This window comes from Diadema antillarum, unplaced genomic scaffold (genome assembly GCF_040938485.1).
Source record: "Diadema antillarum isolate AM-2024a unplaced genomic scaffold, OU_Dant_1.0 seq00000642_RagTag, whole genome shotgun sequence".
Classification (NCBI taxonomy): Eukaryota; Metazoa; Echinodermata; class Echinoidea; order Diadematoida; family Diadematidae; genus Diadema; species Diadema antillarum.
The window spans coordinates 215054-239275 of NW_027271556.1; the positions used below are offsets into that span (position 1 = coordinate 215054).

Below are 24222 nucleotides of genomic sequence, written 5' to 3' on the forward strand. Positions count from 1 at the left end.
TGTTGAGAGGAAATGGTAATGGGGATACTTGAGCAGGTGAGATTTTGCACACTCCTTGGAGCTAAACCCACTTCAGGAAGCTCGTGTCTGGGCGAACAGCGTCTCAGCGATCGGTGACTGATCGCAGGGCCCGTTCAAATGAGGACAGCAATATGTGGTGAATAAGCGAGAGTTGAAGGGTGGATGAAGGAAGGAAATGCAGATCTGCTGTCTGTCAGAAGTGTCTGACCTGCGCAGTTTTAGTGTGGGATCTCTGACACATTTTGTCTTATGTAGGAGGGGAAGGTGAATTCCTGCCTCTATGGACCAAGCCATCTCTTGACAAAAATCGGGAGAGGGGACAGTAAAAGATGGTCGTGGATGAGAGTGTTCAGCCTGCTGTGATTTTTAAACATTACCTGCCTAGTTTGTTAATGTTAGTCAATATCCTGTCAAATTGTAATCCCTGTACTGCCTCATTAGCTGGCTTGATTGTTAAGATATTGGTAAAAGGAGGGGGAGGGTGGGGAATAGAAGCAAGAAGGAGAGAGTTTGTTGATTTTCACCGTTGGAAGCGTGTTAGTGGCAGTGGCTTCATAATGACCCCTTCCTGGGACTCTATCCAGATATCTTTGCAGCTGCAGAGCACTAGTGACGTGATATCGTGCTGAGCTGCTCAGGCAGGAAGCCTCTCAAGGAAGGCATCACTAGAGAATATAGGGGGCCCTCGCACGAACAAGAGGGGGGAGGGAGAGATCGACGAGGGGGTAAACTTGCTTGACAGCTGACGCGCGCGTCACCCACTTTGCCGCGCGATTATCGGAGGTGCCACCCAGTGGCTGGGTTTAGGCATGGGCTTTTGTGCTCGGAAAAGAGACACCGTACGTTATCGGTTCGAATCGGGGTCTTGTTTTTCGTTTGTGAGAGTAGAGGAAAGATGAAGGCAGGGTGAGACAAGGGTAGTTCCAGTTCGTTACACCTCACACCATGTACGCAGGCAAGCACCTCACGCGCACCAATGGCGTTGAGGGGCGGCGATCAGCCTCTCCTATGAAGGTCATCTTGGGTCAACGTCTGGCCGTGCATGGCGTATTCACGAGGACGGACTGGTGTCAGAACCGGGCGCTGTTGAAGGGTAGCTATCGTGTTCGTATCTTCCTTTCACCATTTTGTCACAATGAACCTCAGACTGTTTAAGCCTGGGTGTCTTTTGCTCGTCCAGCTGAAGGCTAGGGCTCTGTTCAGCCTGGCATAGTCACATTTCATCTTCCAAATAGGTTTTCAATTCCATTCCCCAAATGACTTGGCTTGTTTGTAATTATGATGGCAGACAGTGTCCAGTGGCTCATTACCCTCATGGATATTTGGATGGCACATACCTGAAATGAGCTTTTGCAGAATGTTTTAATGTTTATAATCTTCTGAAGCTAACAATGTAATATTTTTCTCAAGCAATAGTCAAAAGTTGAAATGTGAAGCATTTTACAGCCACTGTAGTATTTTCAAGTAGATCTACAGCACATGTTTGTATCAACTTCTAACCATCTTTGTGTTTTAAAATCAGGCAATAGAGAGGTTTCTCTGCTGAGAGATAGAAACTATATAATGGATGATAAATGACAGAAACTGTACAAAGGGTGATTGGTGACTAATGCCTGTGCAACCAGCATGTAGAAGACATATTATCAAAGACAAGGCGTGATTTGAGAGCATTGTCCTTCATGAAGGGGAGGAAAGATGAGTCAGTTTCTTCTTTTGTCACATGTGACATGCACATGTATTCCAACATCTTGTTGAACTAGGGATACAGTGAGCCACCTTGCGTTCCTCACCAGCCTACTGTATGCTGGCAGTATAAGAAAGCAGCTTCCCAACACAGCAAAGAATTGGCCATATCAGTCAATGAATAAATTCATGCATAGATATAGAAAGTCATACAACTGGAAAAAAGGACAAAGAATAGATAGACAAATACAAAAATACAAATAGGTGACTTTGTGAATAAATAAATGAATACTTACATTGGTAAGTAAATCCACAGATTGATAAGAAATGATTGAATGAAATGTGAATTATTAGTCAATCAGTAGATTAATGAAAAGATAAAAAGTATCAATAAATAGTATTAAATTGATTAACTAATTAATAGATAAGGAAATAAGAGAATAGCAAATGGAGAAATCAATTGATTCAATAAGGCAACAACCAACCTTTCAAACTAAGGTTGATGTCCTGTTCTACAAGCTGTTCAATTTGAAGTCCCATGTCTTGGGAGAAGAGAATTGATGAAGAGGGGGGGGGGGGGGTAGAAGAAGTAGCCATGCACCTGTTACCCCTCAAATCGGAAGAGGAAGCCAAACCATTCTCGGTCCCTTTTCCCAATCCACAGCGATCTGATATTCTCATCTCAAACCGTAATTCCGCCAGATTTGGAGAGCCAAGCAATTATCGTTGCCATGGCAACTCTTCCTCCCCCTGCGAGAGAGTATATCCGTCCCCCATATCCCACGCAGTTGTGGGGAGCAGACTTGGAAATCTGCATGATTTTTATACGCACATGTGTGTGTGTGTGTATGCGTGTCTTCCATTTGAGGAAATTGAGATGGGCCTGCAGTTTGTATTTCAATTTTTCGTGTAACCACTTTCATAGATGGTTGTCTGTTAGCTGTGCGTTGTGTAAAAACTAAAAAATCCACGTTCAATCACGTTTTGTGCATCCTTGCATGAATTTTTTTTTTTACTTTTTCTTAACTTTAGCAATCTGAATCTTGTGCGTGCAACATATCAATAGTTACAGATGCTGCCCCCCCCCCCCCCAATCAACTTGGCCTGGGCCCTGTTTCATAAAGCTGTTCGCAAAGTTTTGAACAACTTTAAACGAGTGACTGGTGATCAGTTCTTGTGCTGAACTATTGAAATTCTGATAAGTACATTGTATAGCACATCAGAACTGATTATCAGTTACTCATCAGTGGTCCGTAACTTTACAAACAGCTTTATGAAACACCCCCAGGTAGTAGTATTCTCTATTCCTAAAGGAGCTTTGTGTGAGCTTTTAGCATGCAGATGAATGAAAATGTTTTCACTAAAAGTGTTTTTCTCATTCTGAAAAGAAATTTTTATGTAATGGGAGGGGGGGGGGAGACAGCTCTGGTATGATACATTCGAAATTCCAGCGTACAACTAGAAAGAACAAGTAAAACAGAAATGTATTCTATGCATTTAACTTTGACTAGGGCCATTAATATGTTATGTTTACTGCTTGCGGAGGCTGTCTTGTGTATCATGAAAGCCCTGTCATCATGCTGTGCCACTTCTAGGTTCATGCTAGAATTCACTGAGCAATCAGTACCAAGAAGCACAGTGGGAAATTTGTCTCTTCCCCCACAATCTGATCTTCAAAGGAGCTGCGTCTTTATTTAGCGTATGAAGCGGATGGAGCTTCCAGAAGCCGTGGGCTGCAGAATACTGGTTGAAAACACCCTCATCCACCCCCCTCCCACAAAAAAAAAAAAAGTGATAGATTGTTACACTGTAAAGACCTTTACCAGTGAACCAGGCTGGTTAGGCATTTACTTCATTGGGTGGCATTACCTAGAAATACACACTTTAAAGACTAAAAATAAAAAGCTGGTTGGAGCCTGTTGCTAAAATCACATGCTTTTTATTTTTGTATCAACGATCCTGACCTTCGAACAAAGTTCCTTATCGTTCAAACATAATGGAAGGATATACATGTCTTGTATGAAAGGCAACTGTTCACGATACATGGATTTGTAGATTATAGTGATATATTACAATCAGAAATGATGCGTTATTTTCTCCGTCAAGACGTCAGCCCAGCATCTGTCTCAATAAAATATACAAATCAAACAAATACTTTGTATTACTCTCTGTCAATGCAGCCAAACTATGCTTTCAGATTGCTGAAATGTAGACCTTCATGCTTGGTACTTATGAAGTATACACGATAAGGGAGCCGAATGCTACTTCGTCTGAATTGAATTATTTCCTTTGGGTGGTTGAGCTCATAAGAAATGTCAACAGCACGGCATGACCCGTGCTGACTGTGCAGGTGCATAGCAGGCAATGCATTGCTTTGAATAAGCTATTTAAGGTACACATCAAGCAATCATCACGGTCCATCAAGGTTTACATTTGTGTTTGTTGATATATCATTTGTAAAAGGTATTTTAATGGCCAATAAAGTGATGTTAAAGAGATTTTTGTTTTTGAAGTAGAGACTGATATTTCACAAAAAGTGTGTTGTTCAGACTTTTCTTTTAATCCTGCCGTTGACATACAAATAACTTTCTTTTTAAAGAAGCTCCTGATAAAAGGTAGACTGTAATTTACATGGATATTTATCAAATCTTTCTAGCAAATGATCATCCATGATATATATTGTAATACAGCAAACAAAAAGATTGTTACAACAGCAGCTCTGCAGTTTGTTGTTCTATGAATAAAAACTCTCTGTAAATGAATTTGGTAATGACTCACACATATTCATATTTTGCCTATATGACCCAATTAAACAGTGTATGATGATGAGAGCTTTTTTTGGAACAAGTATAGGCACACATACAATGTACGCTGGTTTATGATTCCTTCCCATAGGGATCAGGCATGTCAGAGAAGGGGGAAGTTTACACTCAACGATAAAAACTCTGTTGTGGTTACAAATTTGGCACGAGTAGCAGTGGTCGGAGATTTAGGCAACGCTTACTCAGCTCTGACGTGATTTAGATGGATCTAGATTTAGAATATGAGCCCCCCAAACATGTTCTATCCTTTCTGTCCCATGTGTCAGGAACTTCATCTTTTGTTTGTTATATATTTATTATATGCAAATTCTGTGTCATACTGTAAAACATGATACATTAGCGGCATGAAATTTTCGCGAATTGGAGCCGACGGCCTTTTTTGCGGCATTAAATTTTCGCGAACTGCCACTGGCATTCAATGCATATAGTGTAGACAAGAACTTTCACATGCATTTTAATTTTGCGAATCTTGGCGCTCGCGAAATTCGCGAAATTTAAATGCACGCGAACATTCCTCGTTTTACAGTATGTTTTGCCTTCCTCTTTGTATCTTGCCGTAGATCAATATCAAATGTTTGTTCACATGTCCTTTTTTGTTTCCAGTTTTGAGAAGTCAACCACCTGTTGGACGTATCTCATTTCTTTTATTTTGTTTATCAACCTCACTCCTAAATTGCTTAGAATGTTTTCCTTTCCCCGCATATATTGCAATTGCATACTAGCACAAATATACACACACAGACAAACACAGCCCTTTAGTAATTCACACAAATACAAGTACTCTGATTAACATCGAAAATCATTCATTGTACTTCAGTAAAACTATAAAATCGCGTTATTCTTGATACAGATTCGTTTTCATTCCCACCTTGCATTTTTCTCCTTCTTTCATAATCTTGCAATGTGCAATTTAGATCGGAACAAATGCGCTGTGTGCTTGATAAAAGCACATGTTCCTTGGTGTGTAGAAATAGAGAATGTAGAGATAAAGTGTCTTGGGCTGCATTCATCTTTTTTCCCTCATTTGATGCATTGTATTGTTCATTATAAAATGGGTTCAAGAATGTAGCCAATAGGAAGCGCTGAAATGAGTCACGTGTGCTTCCTTTATCTAGTCCCATTGCACTGCGTGTTAAATCCTATTGCCGATCGTCTGTGCGCGCGGCGGCTCCTTTGAATTGCATGCATACGCGCTGTCAATCCTGTAAACAACTTCTAGTTCGGGCTGCCAGCCGGCCGGCCTTTCTTCCCTTGTGCATAACATGTGTGGCGTACGTATACTCTACTATACGTACACTTTGTACAGTACAGTAGACCAAGTGTTGTGGGACCGGATGCGTACATGGAGTCACTTTGAAGGGCAAATCCAACGATTTAGCAGGTTAATTCTCACGTCGTTTTCAGAGTATGTTGTCTAGTAGGCCTGTATGAGGAGTCTATATCAAGTCTTTAAGGTAAAGGGTGCATATTCTAGGTAAAATAAGTAAGTTTTCATGCGGGAACTACGTGTCCGGAAACCCAACCCCCATTATACTTATACTGTATGTGCGGGATTTCCGAGTGCGACGTGCGTAAATGTTTGGGACGAACGTCTTCGGACGTCTTGACCCACAAAGGTACGTGAAAAACGCTGTTAGTTTTCGAATTTTCGACCCATTTTATAAAACAAATGATGCACAGGATTATTTCGTGGCGTTAGTGGAGGCGTAGCTCACTCTCGGGTATTTACAATGTACAAATGTAGTGCAACATGCACTTGGCTTCGCCTCGTGCGTGTTTCACAATTGTAAATACCCTCGAGTGCACTATACGCCTACACTAACGCACTCTATCCTGTGCATCATTTGTATAATATCCACTATCAAAATGTGTTTGCAAATGCCTTTCGGATCACATTTCTTGAGTTGTTGTGTTTATTAACTCTGTCGTGAGTCAGTTGGGAGGCCTTGTCACTGTGCAGCTCCATTGTGCAATATGACCCAAGGAGCAGAGATATGAAGTTGGCAGTGGAAGGCGTGGGCAAGTCCAAACTATAAACATGTTTCAAAACGACTTTGCGTTTATCAACTCTACAAAAACTCATTTCTGGCTCAAATGCATTTATTTGAAATCGCACATTTGGTTTTTTTTCAGCGTTGCAGAAATGCATTTCTATCCCCATAATCAAAGCAACTTTGCTTCTATCAACTGCCCAAAACTCCCTGAAAGTTGTTTGGAAACCTTGATTCTACACCAGAAGTGAGTTGATGAATGCACCCTTGGATTGGATGCATGTGTTTGTAGGGTCTGTATTTTTGTAGGTCAGGGGTATGTTCCTGATGCTTTGACCTTATTGGTCAGCTAGTGGTAGACAGTGAGTCATGATCGGGAATATGATCCTTGACTTCCTTTGACTGACTGCGACTAAGAGTGGACTCTTTGAAAAACGATCACGGTAAAGAGCGTGGGAGATTGCTAACTTGAAATGACATTTTGAGGTTTTGAGCAAAAGGTTAAGATAGCATTCTGCGGATGACTGTACTTTTATCTCCGAGGCCCTTTTTTTTAACATTTGTTTGTTTCATTGTAGGCCGGTGTTCTGTTGTCATGAAGATATTGAGGCCTTGTGCTTTGTTTTAGAGCAATGGATTTTCATTTGAAGGATTTGTGTGTGTGTGCACTTATGGGTTTTTTTTTTTCAATGGCCATATTTAGCATAGCTAAGTTGTACATTATGTGTATCCATAAATTTATGGCCATTGATTTTGAGGTTATGTCTTTGATGTAACCCAATCTATTACTTTTTATTTGTACTCTACAGTTAAATATCATTACATTTATATTATCCCTTTTTAATGCCCTCCGAATTGAGTTACTTGCAGTTGCGATTGTCCTTGATGTTGCACATTGCATTCAAGTTGACTTCAATAGAGAGCAAACATTCAAAACAAGCAAAATAGTGAAAGTTTTATGAAAATGAGGCAGAATTATAAATTGGTGAAATTTAGAGTTGACTTGTGGCTTCCCAGAGCAGTGACGTAGGTCCCACTTGCACATGATATGTGCAAATTACATTGTGTGATGTCATTGTTACACAATTTTTCCTTGCTCACAAATCTTCCTTAAGATTTCTCTGAATACAGCATTAAATTTATTGTGTGGGTTCATCTTACAATATGACAACAAGAGGGATGTGAACGTCTAATCTGCTGAGCAGTAGGCACCATTTTATATCCTCCCAAATGGCATTAAAGAGATTACAGTACAATGACTGATTTCACTATCAGATGAATAGTTCAATTGACTTGACATGAAATTGGAACACATCCTTTTCAAGTTCCATTAAAATCAGTGTACCAGGCTAGATCTAGTCAACTGGGAAAAATTTGTCATGAAATATTACCTTTTGGGTACAAAATAGTTTTCAATGAGGTAAGAGGTTTTTTGACCAAAAATTGGTTATCTAGATTGCAGATATTCAATCATTTGTACAAAAAGGAATCATTGAGATATAAAATGTAGTTCCAAATATGTGTGTGTCTAATCATACTAGTACTCTTCATTAAGCACAGGCATCACCAAGTTTATGTGAGAATTCCTCTTTTTCCCAAGTTTGCAAGTCTGCATCATAATTTTCATGTTGAATTGTTTTTAGCAAATGCCGGCCTGTTTCTTTAGGAAATGCACTATGTAGTGCTGAAACAAGTGTATGCCTTTAATGCCAAGGAATCCTTTTTTTTTTTTTTTTTTTTAGTACAGATGATAAACCAGGTTATTACCTGATCCCAAGGTGGAAGATATCCAAGTATTAAAGAGGATGTGCTTTGTAAATTCACAGCCTTGCATTTCCCATTCGCCATGTTTGAATCTGGTGGTATTGGATGGTGGACTTGACGCACCTATGAATCCCCCATAGGCAGGAAGTGGCCATGATTAATTGCCATCGAGCTCCTTGTATGTGGGAGCGTATCTCACTCTTTGCCATGAATAGTGCCGGCAGAGATAGGCAAGAGCAATCTATTGTTGTAACACAGCTCGGCAACTGTTCTTATCCCCACATCGTGAGTGAATTAGGCACTATAGGAACAATGATATAAAACATAATGTACAGTGTACATGTAGCTACTGGGCTGCACACTAACCCATTTTTTCTACTGGTCCGACCTACCTCTAGGACCAGTAGGTACCCAGTTTTTCTATTTTTTTACTGGTCCATTCCTGAAAAAGTTACTGGTCTGACAGTGATTTTCACTGATCAGGGACCGTTGGACCAGTGCCAGTGTGCAACGTTGTGTAGCAAAACATGCACTAGATATCACCATATGTATGAACTTTAACCATTTCACTTGGTTCCAAAGCATAGCTTGAATTTCTGGTCACCACTAAGAATGTGTGACGACTGCATTAAACGTTCATACTGTAGGTGTGATGATAATCTTGTGTGATGATAATCTCAAGAGATACAGATTTATTGTCACTTGTCAGCGGTGTTGTAAAGTTTTTTAATTTCCAATACAATTTTTTTTTTTTATAGAGAGAGGGTGAGAAAGACAGCTGTTGTCAAACCACAGGCAGTATGTGGGACTGAGTACTATTTTAGTCGTGAGTATGTGATACTCATCATCCGCAGAGTCGCCATAGATGTGTTCCTAGACCTGTGTGCTGTGTATCGTGAAAACTTGTTCAGTAATCGTTAAGGATATCTCAGATCCTTGTGGTTTTGCTTCAGTTGAGATTCCTAGTATTATAACCGTTCCTTTCCTCTCTGATACAAGTACTGGTAATCAACACAGCAGAGTCAAAATTTCATAGGCAGGAATCAACATGGAAGTGATTGCCTAGTGCTGTAGGAGTGGTATGGGCCAAAGCATAAAGGAAATGGACTTGTCAAGTGTTGACCTTTCTCAAATAAACAGGTTGTGACGTGTGCAAGAGTGGTTTTCCTGCATTAGCCATTTGTTCATTGATGTGATAACAATAAGCATGTATTTCTGTAACTTGTTTTCGTCGGTCCTAAGGGGTAAGTACGCTATCGCAATAACCGCTGCACACTGATTATAGTCATATGAAGTTTGTTTGTGTCGTATAATCCCTAGAGCCATGAAACGCTGCGCGTTCATTGATCAGTTACCTGCAGGCTTCTATGCTGTTGCTATGGTGATAACTATATTTACTTTGTTGTTGCATTGATTTTTTTCTGATGAAAAAGGGTCACATTTTTTTAGTGTTCTATGCATTTGTCTGTTTTTCCCCATAGTTTCACATCGTCCTCTATTGCTGCTACTTTAATATAGGGAACAGGTTTAGTCACTTACGTAAAAAGTTAAATCATCTTTCCTCATTGCCTGTAATGTCGGCAATATGTAATGCCTTTTCATATATGCAGTTTCTCCGTATACTTTTTTTTTCACTTAAGATATTTAGTGGATAGATCAGCATTTTTAATGATGTTATTTTGGCTATGGGGGGCAATCATAGGTCAAGATGTTTACAGGTATTGTATCAGTCAGTAAACTATAGTGAGTACACTTCGTGTTATTTTGAAAATATGACATTCAATGTATTGCCAGGCAAAATCAGCTTAAAAACATTTAAGTGTATCCTGTTTTGTTTAGCAAAATGGGAAACCATTTGACTTTGCACTCAACTCCACAGAGGAGAGATAGGCCTAATTGAGCAAAACGATGTCTGATCCATGCAGCTACTTTTCATCTTTCTCCCCACACCATACAGACCCGCACGCTGACGGTAAGCATGGGCAAAAAGGGAAGCCAGCGCCCCACCCGCTCCATGCCACGCCTCCCGACCTCGTGTACACGTCCCTGATGAACGGAGAGGCGTCGCTGGAGATCAAACGCCTAGAGTCTGTCTGCGAGACGAGGAACCGCGAACTCAGCCTAGCCAAAGATCAACTCCGCCAAGCCAGTGTAGGCTTCGACGCCATGTCCGTACTAGTGCAATATCTCACACATCAGGTGACTACATCTTTACATGTGTCGACACTGACTTGATTTCACGCTGCATGGGGATGCAGATCAATATTTTTCACTCAGTGCTTCATCTTGAAGTAGAGTGCATGTAGAAATGGTGTCTATATCAGAATGATTTTCTAAATCCTGTATTGAGCACAAATGCTCACTGGAAATCAAGTTAAACTCTGTGGTTTGGGTTTTGAATCTGCCAATGAGTACAGTACTGATTGCCAGATGGATTTGATTTGATTTGCAAAGACAAATCCACTGAGAAACCTGTTTACTATTGAAGAATGGCATGAAATCATCAGGATTTTTTTAGGGGGAGGGGGTGATGTTTTGCTTCAGAAAGAAGTTAATGATCACTTTGGTCCTACTTTAACAAGTGAACCCCAATGAAATTCTCTGGAGTGCATGACTACAATAAATTGCCAGCGATAAGCCTTCGGGGGAGGTTGCAGGTTTTTGCAACGTTCGTTGTTGTTTTCCATCAACAACCAAGCATCTGACAGTCATGCAATGTCTAGCTGTACAAAATCATTTATTTTACATTGTGCCTTGCAGTCATAATGAGTTACCCTCTTTGTGTGTTGTTTTATAAATTAGTCACTGTAGGAGGTGGTTCATATTGCTACATCACTCATTTGAAGATAGTGAGTCACTATGTTATTTGTGGTCATTCTCTGCAACTCATTGTAATCATTTGTGAAAACAAAAACACAGACTAGCCAACAGATAAACTCTGTTGAACTATTTTGTTGAACTCTTCATCGTCCGTGGATAAAGATGGCTCATATGTGAAATTGAACACTGCCCTCATGTTACCTTTCTTTTCTTGTTTTTGTTTTTGTTTTGTTTTTTGTGATCAAGGTGGAGGCTTTCTCTGTCCCGAGGTTAAAGGCCAGGTGCAGCGAGCTGGAGAAGCAGCTGGAAGCCACCACCACGAAACTGGGTGAGTCGGGATGGCATCCCAATGGTGAGGGGGGGGGGGGGGGAGGGAGGAGAGGGATGAGCAGAGCCATGGAAGCCACCACCTCGAAACTGGATGATTCGGGATCGCATCCCAATGGGGGGGCAGCCATGGAAGCTACCACTATAAAATTGGGTGAGTTTCGGGATGGCTTCCCCATGGTGGGGGGGGGGGGGGTGGGGGTGGGGTGGAGGAAGGATGAGCAGAGCTATGGAAGCCACCACCATGAAACTGGTTAAGTCGGGATCGCATCCCAATGGTGGGGTGGGGGGGGGGGGAGGTGGTGGAGGAGGAAGTAGCAGAGGTATGGAAGCCACCACCATGAAACTGGGTGAGTCGGGATCGCATCCCAATGGTGGGGGGGGGGGGGGGGGAGGTGGTGGAGGAGGAAGGAGCAGAGCTATGGAAGCCATCACTACGAAACTGGGTGAGTCTCAGGAATGCATCCTAATGGTTGGGGGGGGGGGAGGCATGAGGGATGAGCAGAGCCGTGGAAGCCACCACCATGAAACTGGGTGACATGGGATCGTATCCCAGTGGTGGGGGGGGGGGGGAGGAGGAGGGGGAGATGAGAGATGAGCGGAGTCATCTCTGTCTGGCTTGAGGAAGGAGATTGAGATGTAATCAGCTGTGAAATGGGCTGTTTGGGTGGAAGGAGGAGAAGAGGAAAAAGATAGCCACTAGAAGTAGGGCTTTGGATGCTGATTAACCTGGATTTCTGTCCAATCTCCCCCCGAGCGGAAATGGGAGTTTGTGACAGGAGAGCATGAGATGATGCCCAGAAAAGAATTGACACAGAATGGCAAACTGTATGCAGGGTTTGCAGGTGCAATAATAGAAGAGAGCAGGTATGGATGGGCATTGTAAATTTCTTCACAAGAACATGCTCGCCTCTGTTTAAAAAAAAAAGTGTTTGTAGAATATCTTCCCTGCAGTAATGATGTCGAATTGCAATCATTTACGTAATTAATTTCAGGGAAATGCTTAAAATGATGGAATGCAGTCTTGTATGAAGGAAGGTCCTTGAAAGGTCATTCATCAAGGTGATAATTTCGAGATAGTCTGATTCAATGTGGAACATGCTTCTCAGTGGAGAAAGGCATGTAATCCTTCAAGGGAGATTGCTCAAGGATATGTTACACTTTGGGAAATTGTTCTGTAATTGACAGTATACCTTGGGTATAATGTGCTGCCAGATGCAAAATTTATTAAGGAAGTGAAAATTTCCGCGGCTACCAACACTCTCACCCAACTCACCCGGAGGAACAAAGTGGTTGATGATTAACCAGAGCTAGGTCCTATTACAGTCAGGGGATTATGGTTGGAGACCTGTGTCGAGACAAAACTTGGATACAGGTGTGAAACTGATGGATAGCTTGCCACCTGCTGTATGACATTATGAAAGGTCAAGGTTGGGATTAAACCTCTCTTCTTTTCTTTCTCTTTCTTTCTATCTCTCTCTCTCACTTTGTTTCTTTCTGTATGAGTGGCTTCGAGGTTTACTGGGGCATGCAGGTGCTATGGAAGCATTCGAGAGATTCCCTGTAGTGGAATGAATAATGAAAGAGAAATATTTCAAGACTCCGAGTGGGAAAATTAAAGTCGAACTGCAGCAATTTGGGGGGGGGGGGTGGAGAGACTGAAATAACCGGATAGCTCTAGATATGTTGTGGTGATATTCTATCACATCCAACTCTTTGTGAGTGGGTGCCATTAAAAACAAAGTTGGAAATTTGCTATTTAAGGTGTTTCATCAAAACTGGAAGACACTTTGACATGCGTATTGGTATTTTACACTTTATAAAAGTCACCATCATCATATCATTTCCCCATGCATCATTATAGAAGGATTGATGGATGACAATGAAATGTTCAATGTACAATCAGTATTCACTCTCTGGCAAGCCTGAAGTATGGTGGATTTGCACACCAAGTGCAAAATAATGTATTGATGTAAATGATGATAAAGGAAGGGAGTGATATACTGCAAAACCAGAAATATTTGCATGATGAAACTTTTGCGAATTGGAGCAGACGGCCTTGTTTACGGCATGAAACTTTTGCAAATTGCCAACCATGAAGAAACTGTGAGTACTTGTATGGTAAGGTACAGCATTGTACTGGCAATTAATGCGTTGTGTGAACAAGAACTTTCATGAGCATTATACTTCCACATGCATCTTGGCGGCTCATGAAATTTGCAATAGTTTCATGCAGGCAAAAATTTCTGGATTTACAGTAGTGTGGCCTTGTGATGTCTTGCTTTAATACTGACCAAGTCATTCTTCTCTCCTGCCAGCGATCCAAGAGGCTGAGGTGTTTCGGTTGAAGGAGGAGCTAGACATGGAGACCCACTGTCACAAGGAGGAGACCAGGAGACTGGAGCTGCATCACCTAGATGAGATGGGTGCACTGGATGAGACTCTGAGGGCGAAACACTCCAAAGAGATCCAGACACGTAAGTTAATAGGTGGGACTGTGGCAGAGTGTCTGTCCATCCTTCCATCCATTCATTCAATAATTTACCTCTTTAGTACCCTTTTATAAAGTGGGTATACATTTTTGTTTGAGTGTTTAGAGCTGTGTAACCATGCTGTCATTAGAATATTCCAGCATTGCTTATTTTTTTTTAAAATCAAACTAAAGTGAGAAAGAGCTAGAGATGTCCAGCTGTAGCGTATTTGAATATTACACGACTTGCACATGCAATACATTGAAAGTCTTGAATTCATTGTGTCAGAAACTGTTCCTGCTGGCAACTACTCTCAAAATGACAGTGAATGAGAGCTTGATAATCATCCCCGAAATTACGAAAATGACTTCTGATATGACAGTGGTGAACTCAACATGCAAAGAGAGCCTTTTTTTTTGGTCTTGTTTTATTTGTGTGTGTGTTTTTGTTTTTTTTTTGGGGGGGGGGGGTTTGTTGGGGTTTTTTTGGGGGGGTTATGTTTTTAACGTAAGGCTGTAATGATTTTGTCATTGCTGTTTTATTTCAGTGGAGGCCAAGCACACGCAAGAGATCAGGAAACTCACAGACGATCACCAACAGGAGGTTAGTACCCAGAGGAAGACGTCTGCTGATGGGGGGATCTTTTTGTGATGTCATAGGAAGCTCATCCTGTGGCTGCTTGTGCCTGGGTGCAATCTGCGAAAAAAAAAGCAATAAAAAAAAAACATGATTGAGAAAAAGAATGGCACGAAATGAAATTCAGTGCAAACTTGACAGATGAAATCAAGCAGTGGCCTTTGATAATAAATGTTGTAGAATTCTCCCATTCCCAATAAGCAAATCAGACTTTAAAAATTGCCCATCAAATACAAGACATGTATCTGTGGTGGTGACGTCTTGAATGTGATAATGAAGTGGTGTTTTAATGATAAAGCATGGTTGCCTACCTAGTGGCACCTGTTATATGTAGCAATTCGTTTTAGGAAGAAAGTGAGAGTCCAGACATTTTAAACATTCATCAAACATCCCTTCAACCTTCAATGTGACGGCTGCAAAATATCCATTCATGCCTTACATCTATCCGCACACTAAAAGTATCTTTCTGTGAATCAGTGTTCATCCCTCCACATGTTTATCCATCTGTTTGGTCCTCTATCATTCACCAATCCTACCAACTACTCTTGATATTCTGACTTCTTTTCTTCTCTTGTTCTCTCTCTCAATATCTCTATCTATCTATGTATCTGTCTATCTATCTATCTCTATCTATCTATGTATCTGTCTATCTATCTATCTCTATCTATCTGGCTATCTATATCTCTATTTCTGTCTATCTATCCATCTGTCTGTCTATCTGTCTATCTATCTATCTGTCTATCTATCTGTCTATCTATCTCTCCATCCATCTATCTGTCTATATATCTGTCTATCTATCTATCTATCTCTCCATCCATCTATCTATCTATCTATCTATCTATCTATCCATCTATCTATCTATCCATCTATCTATCCATCTATCTATCCACCTATCTATCCTTCTGTTACCCTGAACTTTGTGCTCTCTCTCTCTCTCTTTCTCAATCTATCTCTCCATCCCTCCCTTTTCTAATCTCACTCCTCCTTTCTCACCATCTCACGTTCTCCATCTTCTCATCATTGTCTCTGTATCCCAGATGTGTGACATGACGGCGAGCCACCAGAGTCTGGTTCATGACATTGAGGAGCAGCATGCAGACCACGTGTCCCAGATCAACCAGTCCCACTTGGACCACCTGGAGGCCGTTATGGCTGAGAAGGATGAGGAGGTGAGGTCAGTCCAGGCGGACGCTGATCAGAGGACCAGGGAGCTGCAGGTGAGGGTGATGAATAGAGACAATGGAGATGGGGGAAGAATGTTATGTTTTTCCTTTACCTTTTTCTTTTTTTCTTCTTCTTTTGGTTCTTCTGCTTCTATCCTTCTTCTTCATCCCTTTCTTTCTTCATCTTCCTCTTCATCTCCATCTTTATCATCTGCTTCTCTTCTTCATCATGATTTTTTTTCTTCTTCATCTTTGTCATTGTCTTCTTCTTGTCCTCCTCCTCATTCTCTTTTTTTCCTCTTCATCTTCTTCCCCCCTTCCTCCTCCTTCTTCCTCTTCTTCTTTTTCTTCTTCTTCTTCATGTTCTTGTTTTAGTCTTGCTTTTGATGTTTGGTATATAATCCTCAGAATGCAAAGCCTTTTACCATTTTTAAAATAAGTTTTAGTATTTTATCTTGTTCTGTTTCTTTATTGAATGAAGACACTCAATTAATATTTTGCGGACAAGTGCCTCTAGAAAAGGAGATCAGTATAATATAGTTCTATTCTGATCTATTAATCCTGAATTTGACATTTCTGTAACGTTTTCTCTGTAGGATGAGGTGTTCAAGTGGAAGTATCAATGTGACAACCAGACTAAGAGGATCCAAGAGTTAGAGGAGGCCCTGAGGAAGGAGGATGATGCTAAAGTACAGGTCAGTCTATTTCACTGTGACACTTCATTATCGTCATTGCCATCATCACTATTATCATCAACATTATTTTCATCTCCACGTCCACATTGTTGAATGGGACACCAATTCTCTGGCTGCCTCTATCACCATTGGCAACCAAAGTACCATGTGATATGACCTTAATAATGGTCAATATCTTTTTGTAAGTAGTTATACATCTTAAGGTTTGTGATTAATTTAGAAACAAAGTGATGGCTCAGTGATGGTGGAGGGTAGGGGGAAGGGGGAAACCATAGGCTAATTATGGTTGTTCATATTTCTGGTCTTGTATCCATGATACAGACAGTTACACTTGAGCTGAAATCCATTTGTTTCCTCATGGAGTTTGTTTTCATTGAAATACAAGTATAGATTCGATGCTGTTTCAACGGCAGGAGTGTTCTTTTTTGGGTAACATATTTCCGTCCCAGACCTCACGTGATCTGGTGTCAAATAGAGTTACAGTCCCTCCACTTTTCCCCCCATTGTAAGCCCCTCCCTACAGCAAATTGGGTTGACTGCACTTCTAGGGAGAGAGCTAGGCAAAAGTGCGTGCATCTTTTTTTTTCTTTTTTTTTTTTTTGGTCATCCGAAGAGGAAAAGATAGGAATAGGGCCAAATCATGATGAGCTGCTGCCGCCATTCAAGGATAAAAAAAGGAAAAGGAAAGAAAGTACTCACACTGCTGTCGATGATAGGTGACCTTCGTACGAAGGAGTCCCATGATGCAGATTGCTGTTTATAGTCCATGCCATCATGGATGAGCTCAGACTGAGGATGAGTCCACAGTAGTGGTGGACTCACAGAAATAATATTTCATTACGCGTGTATTTGTAGTTCTCCTGGGCTCTGAAAAGGGCATATGTTGAACAAAGTTTGTAATGAAAAATATGCTGCTATCATTGGGAGAGGGGGAAAAAAAGACTGAAAAAAAAACCCTCAGTGGGAGGGTGAATTCAGTATTAAATGATTTATGATCTCTTTTTGTTGAAAAAATGAAATTAAAAAAAATGAAAATCTGAAATTGAACCTGTAGCTTTTGTCTTTTCATTCTTTAAAAAAGTGCATTCTCATTTTCCGATGGTTGGTGATTCAGGATGTAACAAGCTAGAAAATGAGCAAGTCATGAATGCAAACATATGGAACAATGAAAAGAGATTTCAGTGCGTTAATAGTATGTTGCTCATGTATCAGAGATTTGAAGAGAATAGCAAGAAAAAAAAATTTTTTTCAGATATCATTTGCTGATGCGGAGCGGCTGGCTGCTTCACTGTTTATTCCAATGGGCCCCAAGTCATTATTTTCTCTACGACGCCTCATTAATCCTTGTGATAGATTTGTGCACATCTCAGTAAACGATAACGATAGTACATTATTCACTGTCAGGTGGTAGAATCAACAACATCCCAAGGAATATCTCCCTTCGTAGAGGATATGAGGCTTAAAAAACATACAGGTTGCTATTCTCATCTATGTACTTCCTTGATAAGGTTTATTCTTTGTTTTCACTGCTATTTTTAGGTCACATTTGTCCTTATCCACTTCATCTCAATAAATATAGATCTTACATGTATGTCTATGTATACACTGTTTATCCAGAAGGCAGAGTCAGTGGTACTCTTAATACCAGCAACTTATTTATATTCCCTCTTTATGATCATATATTGTTGAATCATCTGCAAGTATGTATGTTTTTTTCTTCATTGTCTCCTTGGTTTTGGGAATTTTTTTACAACTACTACAGAAAATGAGAGTGCTCCTGATGATGATAGCAAATTTCATAGGGAAATTATTGTTAATGCTGCTGTAGGTGATGATAGTGATGATGATGATGATGATGATGATGTTGATGATGAAAACATGGAATATACTGTGGGAAGAAAAATTGAAATTTCATACATGATTCCACAATGAAACTATACATTTTACCCTATTGTCTTGTTAGCACAGGATTCCATATACATGTAACAAAGCTCCATTGATATGTCACAAATAGAGTCTGACCATTTCTTCTCATTTGTTTTTAACTTTTTTTTTTAAATTTAGTTAAGATTCACCACTGAAAAGTTTTGAAGAACTTTTATAACACTTTTGTCTTTAAACAATTCTCTTCATCCAGGAGGCCATAGCTAAGTACAAGCACCTACCAGATGAGGTGACCAGCATGAAAGCTGTCCTGGAAATCAAAAACCAAGAAATCCACGACCTCAGGGTCAGTAAGATGGCCCTGGAGAAGGAGGTAAGAGAGAGATTTAGAATCAGTTTAATTTGCCCAAGCAGGATGAACTTTGTGAATTTGTCCAAGGCTGTTATGTCAGTTGCAGTGTGATACTGTAAAGCAAGATATTTTTGTGGCATGAAATTTTCGTGAATTGTAGCCAACGGCCTTTTTCTTGGCAGTAGTTTCTTTTTTTCTATTTCTTTTGGCAGTAATTAGTTGTCTAGAGTGATGTGTGGCCCGAGTTTGAATATCAAAATTATTTTCACATGATTCAAGATTATACTAACAACCATCAAGTGAGCTGTGACTTTTTATCTGATGTTGATAACAACAGTGTCCTCTGTTAGGAAGTAAATACATTTTTGTGTTATATAAGGTCTCTTGATTTTCTTTGACCGTTCTTTAGATAATAAACTGTATGAGCTGTCATATTAGTGTACAGATATTTTTGTGAATGAGGAGGTCAAAGATATTTTCGCGAGATTTTATTTTCGCGAATTGACACCGACAGTATCATGAATGCACTGTTACCTTAGCGCAACGTGATATTTTTCACGTGTTGCTAAATTTGCGATCTGACTATGATTTGAGAAATTTGTGAAAATAACAGCTTATACAGTATTATCACTACCTCACTTTTCTTTCTTCACTGAGCAGCGTGAAGTGCGTACCTACGCTCCTCAAAGAAAGACATTATATCTCTTGTTCTTGTTGTTGTTTGCATCAGGTGGAAAGGATCCCTGACAAAGAGGAGAAGATAAACCTCCTGACAGCCAAAGTGGAGGACTTAAGTGCATTGATGGCCAAAAAGACTGAATATGAAAGGTTGGTGAAACATGTCGTCCATTAACCCTTGTCATACCAGAAGAAATAGAGAATTGGAAACAGAGAAAAATATGAGATACAGAAAAAAAAAATGCCCGCTGTGATGATAGCAAAAAGGATAATTCATGGTATCAGGATGCTACATGCCCAATATTCTGCGTGCCTTGGGCAACTAAATTAAGGCAAGTTGAATGAATGAGTGCTTGCTTCATTGTTCAAAAGTATGGGACCTTTGCTCAAATGTGGAAAAAGCGGGAAAAATATATTTTTGTGATGCACTTGTGATGGCAAATGAAATACTGCCCAAGAACATCCCACTGTGAATATATCTCTGTAAGCTTTGTTGTCTTAAAAAAGAAAGATGTAGAAATATTCTTGCATCCTAAAAATGTCAAGTCTTGATCATCGTGTGTTGGTGATGTTCCATTCCCTGCAGGCAATTGTCGACGGAACACGTCCACCTGCGAGAATCGTACCAGCGAGAGACAGACGTCAACAAGCGGCTCTCCATGGAGAACGAGGAGCTGATGTGGAAGCTGAACCAGGGAGGGGAGAGCCTGACGCCCCCGCCCCGCTTCAAACCCAGCCCATCCTTCTCCCCCTCCCCCTCCCCCTCCCCAACCAGCGCACGGATAGGCTTCTCGCGGTCCAGCTCCACGGAGAGTCACGAGAGTGGCGTCTTCTCGCCAAATCATCCTCACTAAGAGACGCAAACTGGGCAACCAGACACGGACGGTATTCACGAGGATGAAACTCCATCATGATGAACCACGCTTCAAACATGTCATCTTCTGATATCTGCTGTTGATTCGAGATGACTTGAACTGAGACAAAAGAATTTGAGATGAGAAGTATAAATCTTGGTATGACATCTGAGTGATGCGTCATGGACGACGACTCTTGATGCTTTCATCACTCAGAAAAGATACAACTCAACTCAATTTGCATATTGATTTGAGATAGACAGAGAGATACTGGAAGGATCCAACTGATTTGACACTTTTCTTATTGATACTAAACAAGCTTGATGTGACATAGATGTAAATTTACATCTTTGCCACATGTAGGCCATTTTAAAGATTGGTGGAAAAATTTTCTAGTTTTGCTTCAAATTTAAATGGCAATCCTATGGGAGTGCAGTACAGATCTTGCGACCATGTACAGTTTACATGCTCACATGGAATGAAAGCGGTGAGACTTTGAAATGTGAACGCAATAGAAACTACTATTTGTTATAAGCAGTCAGGATATGAATAAGATAATCATAGTGGTCACATTTTTTTCCAGTGGCTCATTTTGTGGAAAGAATGCATAGGAAAGAATTGCACATTGGTTGCTAAGGGAACAGTCACATGATCTTTTTCACAAGATTTGGGATGTGCTTTGATGTTCTTTTCAAAGACTAGTTTTAGATTAAACCACGTCAAGTGTGTGTGTGTGTTTGAGATCATTCATGAAAAAGAAGGAATCATGAAAACATCTTACCATTTTTCTTCTCTTTTACCCTGGAATTTTCTTATTCACGTTGCTTTCATGCCACATGCCTTCAACACTGAAAGAAAATAGGAGTAAAAGCTACTGTGACTACTCTTTATGAAAATATTGTGTGTATGCACATGTGTGTGTGCCTATGTGTGTGTGTCTGTGTCTGGGCATTGATGCTGAACATCTGACGACCACATCTCAAATATAAATTTCTTTCAATGCAAGAGACACGCTACGGTAAGTCCATGCATTTCTTGCTCAGCAATTAACTGCTCAATTGTTGGCTGCAGAAAATACCACTGAAATTTCAGGTAAACAAAAAATTTTGGTTGTGTGTTGTTATTTTAGTATCTTCTCAGAACCTGAATCTGTTTATACAGTGACTCCTTGCAAATACCCTGTGAAATGCCGTCAGAGAAATAACAGTCTTTTTGTTATTTACAATGCGACTACATTGAGAAACTGCATCACACGTAAAAACACATCAGTACCTCTTTCTCCACTCTTGATATGTTCTCATCGGAAACATAAATACTGGCTTGATTGCACACTAGAAAAATTCCAAGGTGCAGCTAGTGGCTTTTTCTGTAAATGTCAAAGGAAATTTTATAATCTGTGGTCATATGTATTCATTTTGTTACCACCTTCCTGACTATTAAAGTAGTGACATAAAGGCAGATGAATGTATAGAAACAGAGGTAGATACCAGATGTTATAATGTAGTGAATTCGTTTGACAAAGAGTTATGACTCTTTACTTTTGGTGTGGTACATATCTAGAAAAATGATTGCAGGGACTTAAAAGTCTTTGAATGCTGAAAACAAAACAAAAGAAAAAACTCCTGGCATAGCGTTGCATACATGTAGTTACTTTGCCATCCCCATCACGTATCGTTCTGTACTCAAGATTTTTATTTCTTCTGTGAGAACTTCACAGTGGGGATAGCTGCGAAGAAGAAACAAGAAAAGCATTGGAACTGAGATTGAATTAGTTTTTTGTGTCTTTGTGTGCATTATTCTTTTCACGTCTTGACTGTGCTAGTTTGAGTACATCTTGTCTTTGTAGAATTAGAGAAAAATGGGTATTTATGTCAAGTGCCAATCATTATTCGATTGCCAAAGCAACCTTCACAACTTAAGATGCTGGAAATATCTTCTCACTGATGAGGGATTGTAGACAGGGAACAAGAGATTAAAAAAAAAAAAAAGAAGTAAAAAAAATAGATAAATGTTGAGGAATTGTAAACGACATTGCTGAAATCACGATTTTCAGCCCACACAAAGAGGAATCGTGGTGGCACACAAAAACAGTTCACACGTGTCGATCTTTCTCCGTGGCAAGGTTTTTTTTTAGATTTCTCGGTCCGCAGCGTGATCACAGAGAGAGAAGATGGCAGACTTGATGCATAAAACAAGATGGCGGTATGCAGGCTGTTTGCTATCTAAATGTAGGTAATAATCGACATTCAAGGGTAGTCTCAATTTATAGTGATTGTGTGGTCTTTGGTTAACAAGTTTTAATGGGTTTTGTTCTTGTAGTTTGTCAATATTTCCAAGGTGTGTATCTGTAGGGGAAAAAATGGTGTATTTCTAAATGTAAATAACAATTTTAAAGTGTGTAATTTGTGTTCTGTTGATCGAGTTATTTTATTTTTCTTAATTTATATTTCAAAAGATATTGTAATTACCTCATGGAGAATTATGTATATGATGGTTAGAGTTATTAGTCATCCTTGTCTAAATTATTTGTGTAGATAATTTGATGTTACAAGACTGTGCACCCTAATTTCACTATTTCCTGTACCTTTCAAGTTATGAAGGTGGTCTTTGTGAAATAGGATTGTAAGGCTAGACATGTTTTTCACTGACTGAGACATATGTTCATGGCCAAATTTGCATTCAAACAAAAGAGAATCAAACAACAGTGGAGCCTGTTATATATCACAAATAAGGCTCAAAAGATTACATGATTCTGTATGATGCACCTGTTGCTCATATAGAGACACACACATAAAAATAAAGTCCAATGAGTTCTTCCTCTTAACTTTTCTTGAATGCCTGATTTACATTTCCCATTGTTTATTTGTCAAATTCCCTCAAACATGAATAATGTTTGAATAACATCAGGATACAATTTATTCATGATGACCCTCTATTTCTAGATTTGTCATTAATGTTGTAAGTACGCATGGAACATGCTTTTTAAAAATAGAAAAACGTTTTGCTTTGCGGCATATAATACTATCAAGGACTCGCAAAGTTCACTAATTTAGTCCATTCTCAGAATGAAATCTCAATTTTAATGAGAATTGCATTTCTCTCATAGTAGTTTCTGATCATGAAGGACTCTCTTTTTGAAAATCTGCTGCCCTTGTATGTCATTATTTGTTTTTTTCTAACATTCAGGACTTTGAAGAATGGTATCCCATCAGTCTGTTATGAATCCTGCGGGATGTTGGTGCTCTGTAGTCAAGGGATGTGTGAGATTAGGGTGCACAGTTGTGTAGATGGCAATGCTAGATTGCATTCTGTATTTCTCTTTCCGAGGGAGACTCGGGCGTGAAGTCAGGTCAGACGACAGACTGGTGCCCTATCCCATCTTACTGCTTTGAATGGTGCTACTCTATAGAGTGTTTGGGTAGTGGTGGATTAATTCCTTTCTTTCTCTATCTCGCTCCCTCTCTATCCATCTTTCTTTCTCTCTATGGTTGTTAACTATTTGTGATTGTGATTTTTGTGTCACCTCTCGTCTCCTATTAAAGCAAACACTGAGCACCACTTCAAAGATAGATCTAGAAATCTGTGTCAGAAATAGAGACTTAAATAGGAACATAGCTACAGTGAAGCTTAATCTTCCTCCATCGCGCATATCTAGTGTCAATTGATCATGACAGTATATTCAGATATCCAGAGTTTATCGTCGATATGAATTTATTTAGGCTTTTGTTTCTCCTTCTTCGTCTTCTCTCTATTGCAAATGCATGCCTCCACAGCACATATGGTACAAAGCAATGAGTGTTTGAATATGCTCCATTTTATTTTTGTAATGCTATAGATATATTGTATTGCCAACATATGCATATTTCTTTTTTTAGACAGTGAAACAGATTGGCATGTATCTGCGCATCTAGTTAGCAAGACGTAAAACTTTGATATTTATTATGGTCTTAGTCATTAGTATGTCAAGAGATATTGTCTCGTACACATATTTGTATCTGCCACCCTTTGTGCTGAATATAGATGGTTGGTACACCCACGCAGTTCATAAGACTCGACCTAAG

The 24222-nt window shown here is 39.9% G+C and overlaps 1 pseudogene; it reads left to right on the plus strand.

Moving 5' to 3' along the window:
- LOC139736374 (uncharacterized) overlaps nt 1–20305 on the plus strand; it is a 78638-nt pseudogene extending 58333 nt beyond the window's left edge.
- The last annotated feature ends 3917 nt before the right edge of the window (nt 20306–24222 follow it).